General features: G+C 40.0%; 1 pseudogene; it reads left to right on the forward strand.

Moving 5' to 3' along the window:
- Window positions 1–6,216: 6,216 nt before the first annotated feature.
- The window catches only part of LOC119292901, a 3,150-nt pseudogene continuing 2,101 nt past the window's right edge, over window positions 6,217–7,265 (forward strand).

A 7,265-nucleotide genomic window follows, 5' to 3' on the forward strand; every position in this document is an offset into this window, starting at 1 on the left:
ACTGTCATCCACACTATCCCAAAGGATTTACTTGGCACTTTATTGAAACAAAATCTATAAAACATGATTACTACAATAGCATAATCATGTGGACACAAAAAAAGTAGGCTTAAATATTGGGTTATCTCCCGACAAGCGCTTTTCTTTAATGCCTTTCTAGCTAGGCATGATGATTTCAATGATGCTCGTATAAAAGATAAGAATTGAAACATAAAGAGAGCAACATGAAGCATATGATAGCACATTTAAGTCTAAACCCCCTTCCTATGCATAGAGATTTTTTGATAAAACAATTTATGAGAACAAGAATCAACTAGCATAGGAAAGAAAAACAAGCATAACTTCACGATTTTCAACACATAGAGAGGAAACTTGATATTATTGCAATTCCTACAAGAATATATTCCTCCCTCATAATAATTTTCAGTAGCATCATGAACAACAATATAACCATCACATAAAGCATTATTTTGATGATGCACAATCATAGAAATTGTATTACTCTCCACACAAGCAAATTTCTTCTCATGACTAGTAGTGGGAGCAAGCTCAACAAAATAACTATCATGTGAGGCATAATCCAAATGAAAATTAAAATAAAGATGACAAGTTTCATCGGTATCATTATTTTTTATAGCATACATGTCATCACAATAATCATCATAGATAGGAACTTTGTTCTCATAATCAATAGGAACCTCTTCCCAAAAAGTGGATTCCTCACTAAATAAAGTCATGACCTCTCCAAATCTACTTTTATAATTATCACAATAAGATTCAACACCCTCCAAAATAGTGGGATCATTACTTCCTAAAGTTTACACTCTTCCAAACCGACTTTCTTCAATATAATCATCATAAATAGGAGGCACGCTTTCATCATAATAAATATTCTCATCAAAACTTGGGGGACTAAAAATATCATATTCATCAAACATAGCATCCCCAAGCTTGTGGCTTTGTATATCATTAGCATCATGGATATTTAAGGAATCCATACTAACAACATTGCAATCATGCTCATCATACAAGGATTTTATGCCAAACAAGTTATTGCATTCTTCTTCTAACACTTTGGCACAATTATCGGAATCCTTATTTTCACGGAAGACATTAAAAAGATGAAGCATATGAGGTAACCTCAATTCCATTTTTTATAGTTTTATTTTATAAACTAAACTAGTGATAAAACAAGAAACTAAAAGATTCGATTGCAAGATCTAAAGATATACCTTCAAGCACTAGCCTCCTCGGCAACTGTGCCAGAAAAGAGCTTGATGTCTACTACGCAACCTTCTTCCTGTAGATGTTGTTGGGACTCCAAGTGTAGAGGTTTGTAGGATAGTAGAAAATTTCCCTCAAGTGGATGACCCAAGGTTTATCAATCCATGGGAGGCATAGGATGAAGATGGACTCTCTCAAACAACCCTGCAACCAAATAACAAAGAGTCTCTTGTGTCCTCAACACACCCAATACAATGGTAAATTGTATAGGTGCACTAGTTCAGCGAAGAGATGGTGATACAAGTGTAATATGGATAGTAGATACATGTTTTTGTAATCTGAAATTATAAAAACAGCAAGGTAGCAAGTAACAAAAGTGAGCGAAAACGGTATTGCAATGCTAGGAAACAAGGCCTAGGGTTCGTACTTTCACTAGTGCAAGTTCTCTCAACAATGATAACATAATTAGATCATATAACAATCCCTCAACATGCAACAAAGAGTCACTCTAAAGTCACTAATAGTGGAGAACAAACAAAGAGATTATTGTAGGGTATGAAACCACCTCAAAGTTATTCTTTTCGGTCAATCCATTGGGCTATTCCTATAAGTGTCACAAACAATCCTAGACTTCGTAATAAAATAACACCTTAAGACACACATCAACGAAAGACCTAATGTCACCTAGATACTCCAATGTCACCTCAAGTATCCGTGAGTTTGATTATATGATATGCATCACACAATCTCAGATTCATCCATTCAAACCAACACAAAGAACTCCATAGAGTGCCCCAAAGTTTCTACCAGAGAGTCAAGACGAAAATGTGTGCCAACCCCTATGCATAGATTCCCAAGGTCACGGAACCCGCAAGTTGATCACCAAAACATACATCAAGTGAATCAATAGAATACCCCATTGTCACCAAGGGTATCCCACGCAAGACATACATCAAGTGTTCTCAAATCCTTAAAGACTCAATCTGATAAGATAACTTCAAAGGGAAAATTGAATCCATTACAAGAAGGTAGAGGGGGAGAAACATCATAAGATCCAACTATAATAGCAAAGCCCGCGATACATCAAGATCGTGCCACATCAAGAACACGAGAGAGCGAGAGAGATCAAACACATAGCTACTGGTACATACCCTCAGCCCCGAGGGTGAACTATTCCCTCCTCGTCACGGAGAGCGCCGGGATGATGAAGATGGCCACTGGTGGTGGATACCCCCTCCGGCAGGGTGCCGGAACAGTGTCCCGATTGGTTTTTGGTGGCTTTGGAGGTTTGCAGCGGCGGAACTCCCAATCTTCATTCTGTTTTGGAAGTTTGGGGATATATAAGAGGTGTTGGTGTCGGGAACAAGTCAGGGGGGTCCCCGAGGCAGCCACAAGGTAGGGGGCGCCCCCAGGGGGGTAGGGCATGCCCCCTCGGGACTCTTCTGGTCCATCTCTGATGCTCCGTGGGCATCTTCTGGTCCAAAAATAAGCTCCGTAAATTTTTAGGTCAATTGGACTCCGTTTGGTATTCTTTTTCTGGAAACTCAAAAACAAGGGAAAAAATAGAAACTGACACTGGGCTCTAGGTTAATAGGTTAGTCCCAGAAATCATATAAAATAGCATATAAATGCATATAAAACATCCAAGATAGATAATATAATTGCATGGAACAATAAAAAATTAATGATACGTTGGAGACGTATCATTCAGCTAACTAGAAAAAAAATTACATCACCTGAAAAGACTACATAACTCAATAGTTAATCCAGTGTTTATTCAACAGAAAAAATAGGCCGCCTGTGGAAGTAGACTCGTTATGGAATCTTTCCAACAATCTGACAAGTACTTCATGTATCTAACTCGGCCAAGTAAATTACACACTCATATCTTGGGCTTTAGGTACATTTAAGTTTAAAATCAAGGCAACAATAGCTAACCCAGTATTTAGTTTCTTTTATCAAATTGTATAGAAGCATTCTATATAGGTTTATCTGCACCATGGCTGATATATTAAAGTGAGTAGCTTGAACTACATCACCTGTAAAGACTCCCTAACTTATAGACATATCCAAAACAAAATGCAGTACTCCTTCCCCATAGTATTTAATAAGTATATTGTATCATAAATGCTTTTTACTATTTTGGTTATAGATTTAATCAATTCGTTTGATGTACTTCTATTGTAAGGGGAGAAAGAACTATAGGCCAAAGGATCCTCATATCTGATGTTGGTATATTTAGCTTTAGAATTATGGATTTAGATATCTTCGTGATCCCCCCCCTTTCTTTCAGTGCCCTCCTATTAGAGCTTATCTTCTTTGTTTGTGCAGATTTTATTTCTCTATGCCTACGAGGCGGTCACAGAAAATCCAAGAAGACTAACATGAGTAACCCCAGACCCGGAGGTTGTACCAATCACGTTTATAGCAGTACAAACTTGGAATATGTCCAATATTTATTATCTTGGTAATTCACTACATATGAAGAAAGGACAACCATTCATGGGTATGTATGCCCTCATCTATTTCAACTCTCGCAGGGAAATTCTGGTAAACTGTCTTATGTCATCGAACATATTACTTTCTAGTCCAATATGAAGTACCAGTACAAATGGTACATTAAATTTTTGACGCTTATATATTCATTTTCTACATTCTCTGAAGTCTGAATGCTACTTGATGCATCGATTGGGTCAAAATGGTTCTAATGCATTTTCATCTTTAATTACTTCTTGCTTTAGTTTTAAAGCAGCCTTATAGTGCAGATCATTTTAGATGGATAGATAGCGACATGTCAATGATTACACTAAGAATAAACGGTAGACCTCATCTCTCCCTTCTTCCTTAAACTATGTCTTGATTTTCTGAAGTGTTTGTAATTTTGACTTCCAGTTGTCCATGAAGGACGCTTAATAAATGGTCTAATGGCCTGATCTCGCCAAAAGGATCCCCTGGGTATTACCACCCGAAGGTACATTTTTGAGATAGTGACCCAAATGTGTTTATGAGGCATGCATTCGTATTATGAATTGGAAGAACATCAATCAGCAAGTATTTATGGCGGATGTCTCCTAGATGAGATAATTTTCCGCAAACCATGTCTGGTCCATTGCTCTAGGTAGAAACATCATGGAACCGTAGTGTTATTTTTTATGCCCTACATTATATCGCTGGTACACTTGGATTTGCATATTTGGAGTCCTGCTTCTACCAATTTGACTTATGATGTCCATGGTTTAGGACGAATGCTCGCAACTCATCTTCTATGCTAAGGTGTGTGTTGTGTTCCTCTTGGTTGTAGTTACTTCAACATTATTATACGATTTAAGGCACACATGATATATTGAACATCATGAAGGATTTATTTACATTTGTTCAGTTTGTAATAATTTGTGCAAAGTTTCATCCAGTAATTGGAATGATTATTTCTTGACCGTTGTTCTCCGGAGCTCATTATTTTAGTCCTTTTCTCTTAGATTTTTGACTAATCTAGCTGCTCTGTGCTCCAGTTTCTTATTTGCAGGTGATGATCTTTCTACAACTTGCTGCCTCGGTTTACAGGTTGGTGATTCTTCTATCCTCTGTTGGAAAAGGCAGTTCCTAGGAGGCGCTTAGGCACGCCTAGGCGCTAGGCCAAACGCCTCGCCTAGGGCATAAATGGAGGTCTAGGCAGAGCAAGTAAGAAATTGCCTACCCAAGCAAGAAATCATGCCACATACTACACTGATATGTCAAATTGGTTATATTCCAATGGTGGTAGACGGTAATTAACTTATTTATATGCCCTAAACTAATATCAACACCCATATAACAATTATAAATACACTACGAGTAAAAACTATATTACCGCCTAGGCCGCGCCTAGGGCGCTTAGGCACCGCCTAGGCACTAGGCGAAGGTCAACCGCCTCGCTTACGCCTACCGCTTTTTCCAACCTTTCTTCTATCCCTTGATCTTATTCTATGCCATCTGTGCTTACATCTATGTTGGGTGCGACTATTCTTTTTCCAGCGAGCTAGCTGTTGTAGTCTCGTTTGTTTCTTTAGAGGACAGAGATGACAGAAATGCCGCCATGAGACCAGGTCGTTACCTTTTTCCGTCTTTGTCCGCGTGTATCCATACAATTGTTTGTTCGTCGTTTGCCCATTTATATGTGTATATATGCTTCTTTCTAATGGTTGTTTGGATGCATATGCCCATATTGCCATTTTTTGTGAAGTGTGTAGTACAACCACTGGTTATTCCTTGTAATATCCAAATGGTATAAGAGATTTTGTTAGTGCACCATTAGCATATTCTTTGTTACCGGATCACTTCAGAGTTTAGACCAAATATTGCTGACAAAATGTTACTTTGGTTTTTGTTCTAGAGCACTTTGCATAATGTCTGAACTAACAGGAGATTTGTTTTATGAAAGAGTTTAGATAGATGAAGAGGTGTTCTTCCATGAATACAATCTCTAAGTGTTGATTTTGCGCATCTTTATCTTAAAGTTTTAGATACTTGCATGTACCAGTATTAAATATGCATCCATTTTGAATGTGATGGAATAACACATCCTAATACAAACAAGAAATTGAAAAGTGAGCTTCTAACTCGGCACCGCCCCAACTTCGTCTTAGGCGGCACCACCAGGTGGCGCCCCAGCAACTAGTCAACAATCAAAGGTCAGCAGCATTCATTACACTATGTCAGTTACTTGTGTTGCTCAAATTTACTACCTGCCATTTTAGACTTTTGGCCGACTAAGATGTTCACCACTGAAAGTTTGCATCCTCCAGGAGATAGGATATTGATATGGTAAGACAATAAATAAGCAATATATGGAGTCGAACCTAACCTATCGACGTAATCACTTGCGTTTCCACTTCTACATGCCAGGATACCAATTCAAAGACGTGACTGTGATTGCTATCCAACTGCCTATAAATAAATCGAACACAATGCTGAGATAGAGCCACACAAGTACTCGAATCCTCGGCAGCAACAAAAATCCTTTCTGTCTTGGTCTCGGCTCCAGAAGCACGGGGAAATGGCTTCTTCTGCACCGCCGGCGCCGGCCGAGAGACCGCACGCCGTGTGCCTGCCGGCGGCCGCGCAGGGGCACATCATCCCGATGCTCGACGTTGCCAAGATGCTCCACGCCCGCGGCTTCCACGTCACCTTCGGGGCTGTTTGGTTCTAGACCTAGCATTGCCACACTTTACCACACATTTTTGTCAAGCTTGTCTAAGGTTAGTTCATCAAAATGAAAGCCACAAGTTGGCAAGCCTAAGGGAACCTTGTCACATTTTTTGTGTGTATGCCATGTGGGGTTCAAGTGTGGCTTGCCTAAGGTGTGCTTGAACCAAACACTCAACTAAATTAGTCAAACTTGCCTAACTTTTTTTTTGAAACGGAGGCAAAAATTTTGCCTCATCGATTAATTAAGAAGAAGAGAATTGCCCAGTTAATTAAAGAAAAACTGGGCGAAAACCAATACAAACGGAGGACGGACTAACTACTCACATGGCAAGAAAAATCCCACAACCGCATAGGCGGCCCCCGCCGGACTCTTTAATTACACAACATCCACAAACCTCGACATTGCTACTACGCCATGTGACCCCCGACAAGAACACCTCGATATAAGACATCAAACACCTTCCAACCCACAACGACGACCCAATCCAAGAGGATGGGCCGAGAGAATGAATATCATCCATCAAGTAGCCAGAGACGCCTTGCTTATGGCACCACTCTTGCCTTTTCCCGCCTTCTTGTGTTTGCCTCTTATTGGTGTCCCCGTCAGAAGGCAAGCAATCGACCTGCCCAAACCAGGTCTAGCAACCTCCACACTGGCGAGCAAGTCACAAAGTTCTTTCGCGAAGAGAGCATTTGGATTTGGAGTAGGTGCAACCACACTTGGCTCAGTGGTCATGTCACTCACAGGCATCACATGCTCGATGGTCGCAGACGAGGGAATGGCAGAGACTGCAACGTCCAAATCACCACATCCATTGGCATCAGGTATCTGGCTAGACTCCAGGGGTGATGATGGC

Source organism: Triticum dicoccoides, chromosome 4B (genome assembly GCF_002162155.2).
Source record: "Triticum dicoccoides isolate Atlit2015 ecotype Zavitan chromosome 4B, WEW_v2.0, whole genome shotgun sequence".
Taxonomy (NCBI): Eukaryota; Viridiplantae; Streptophyta; class Magnoliopsida; order Poales; family Poaceae; genus Triticum; species Triticum dicoccoides.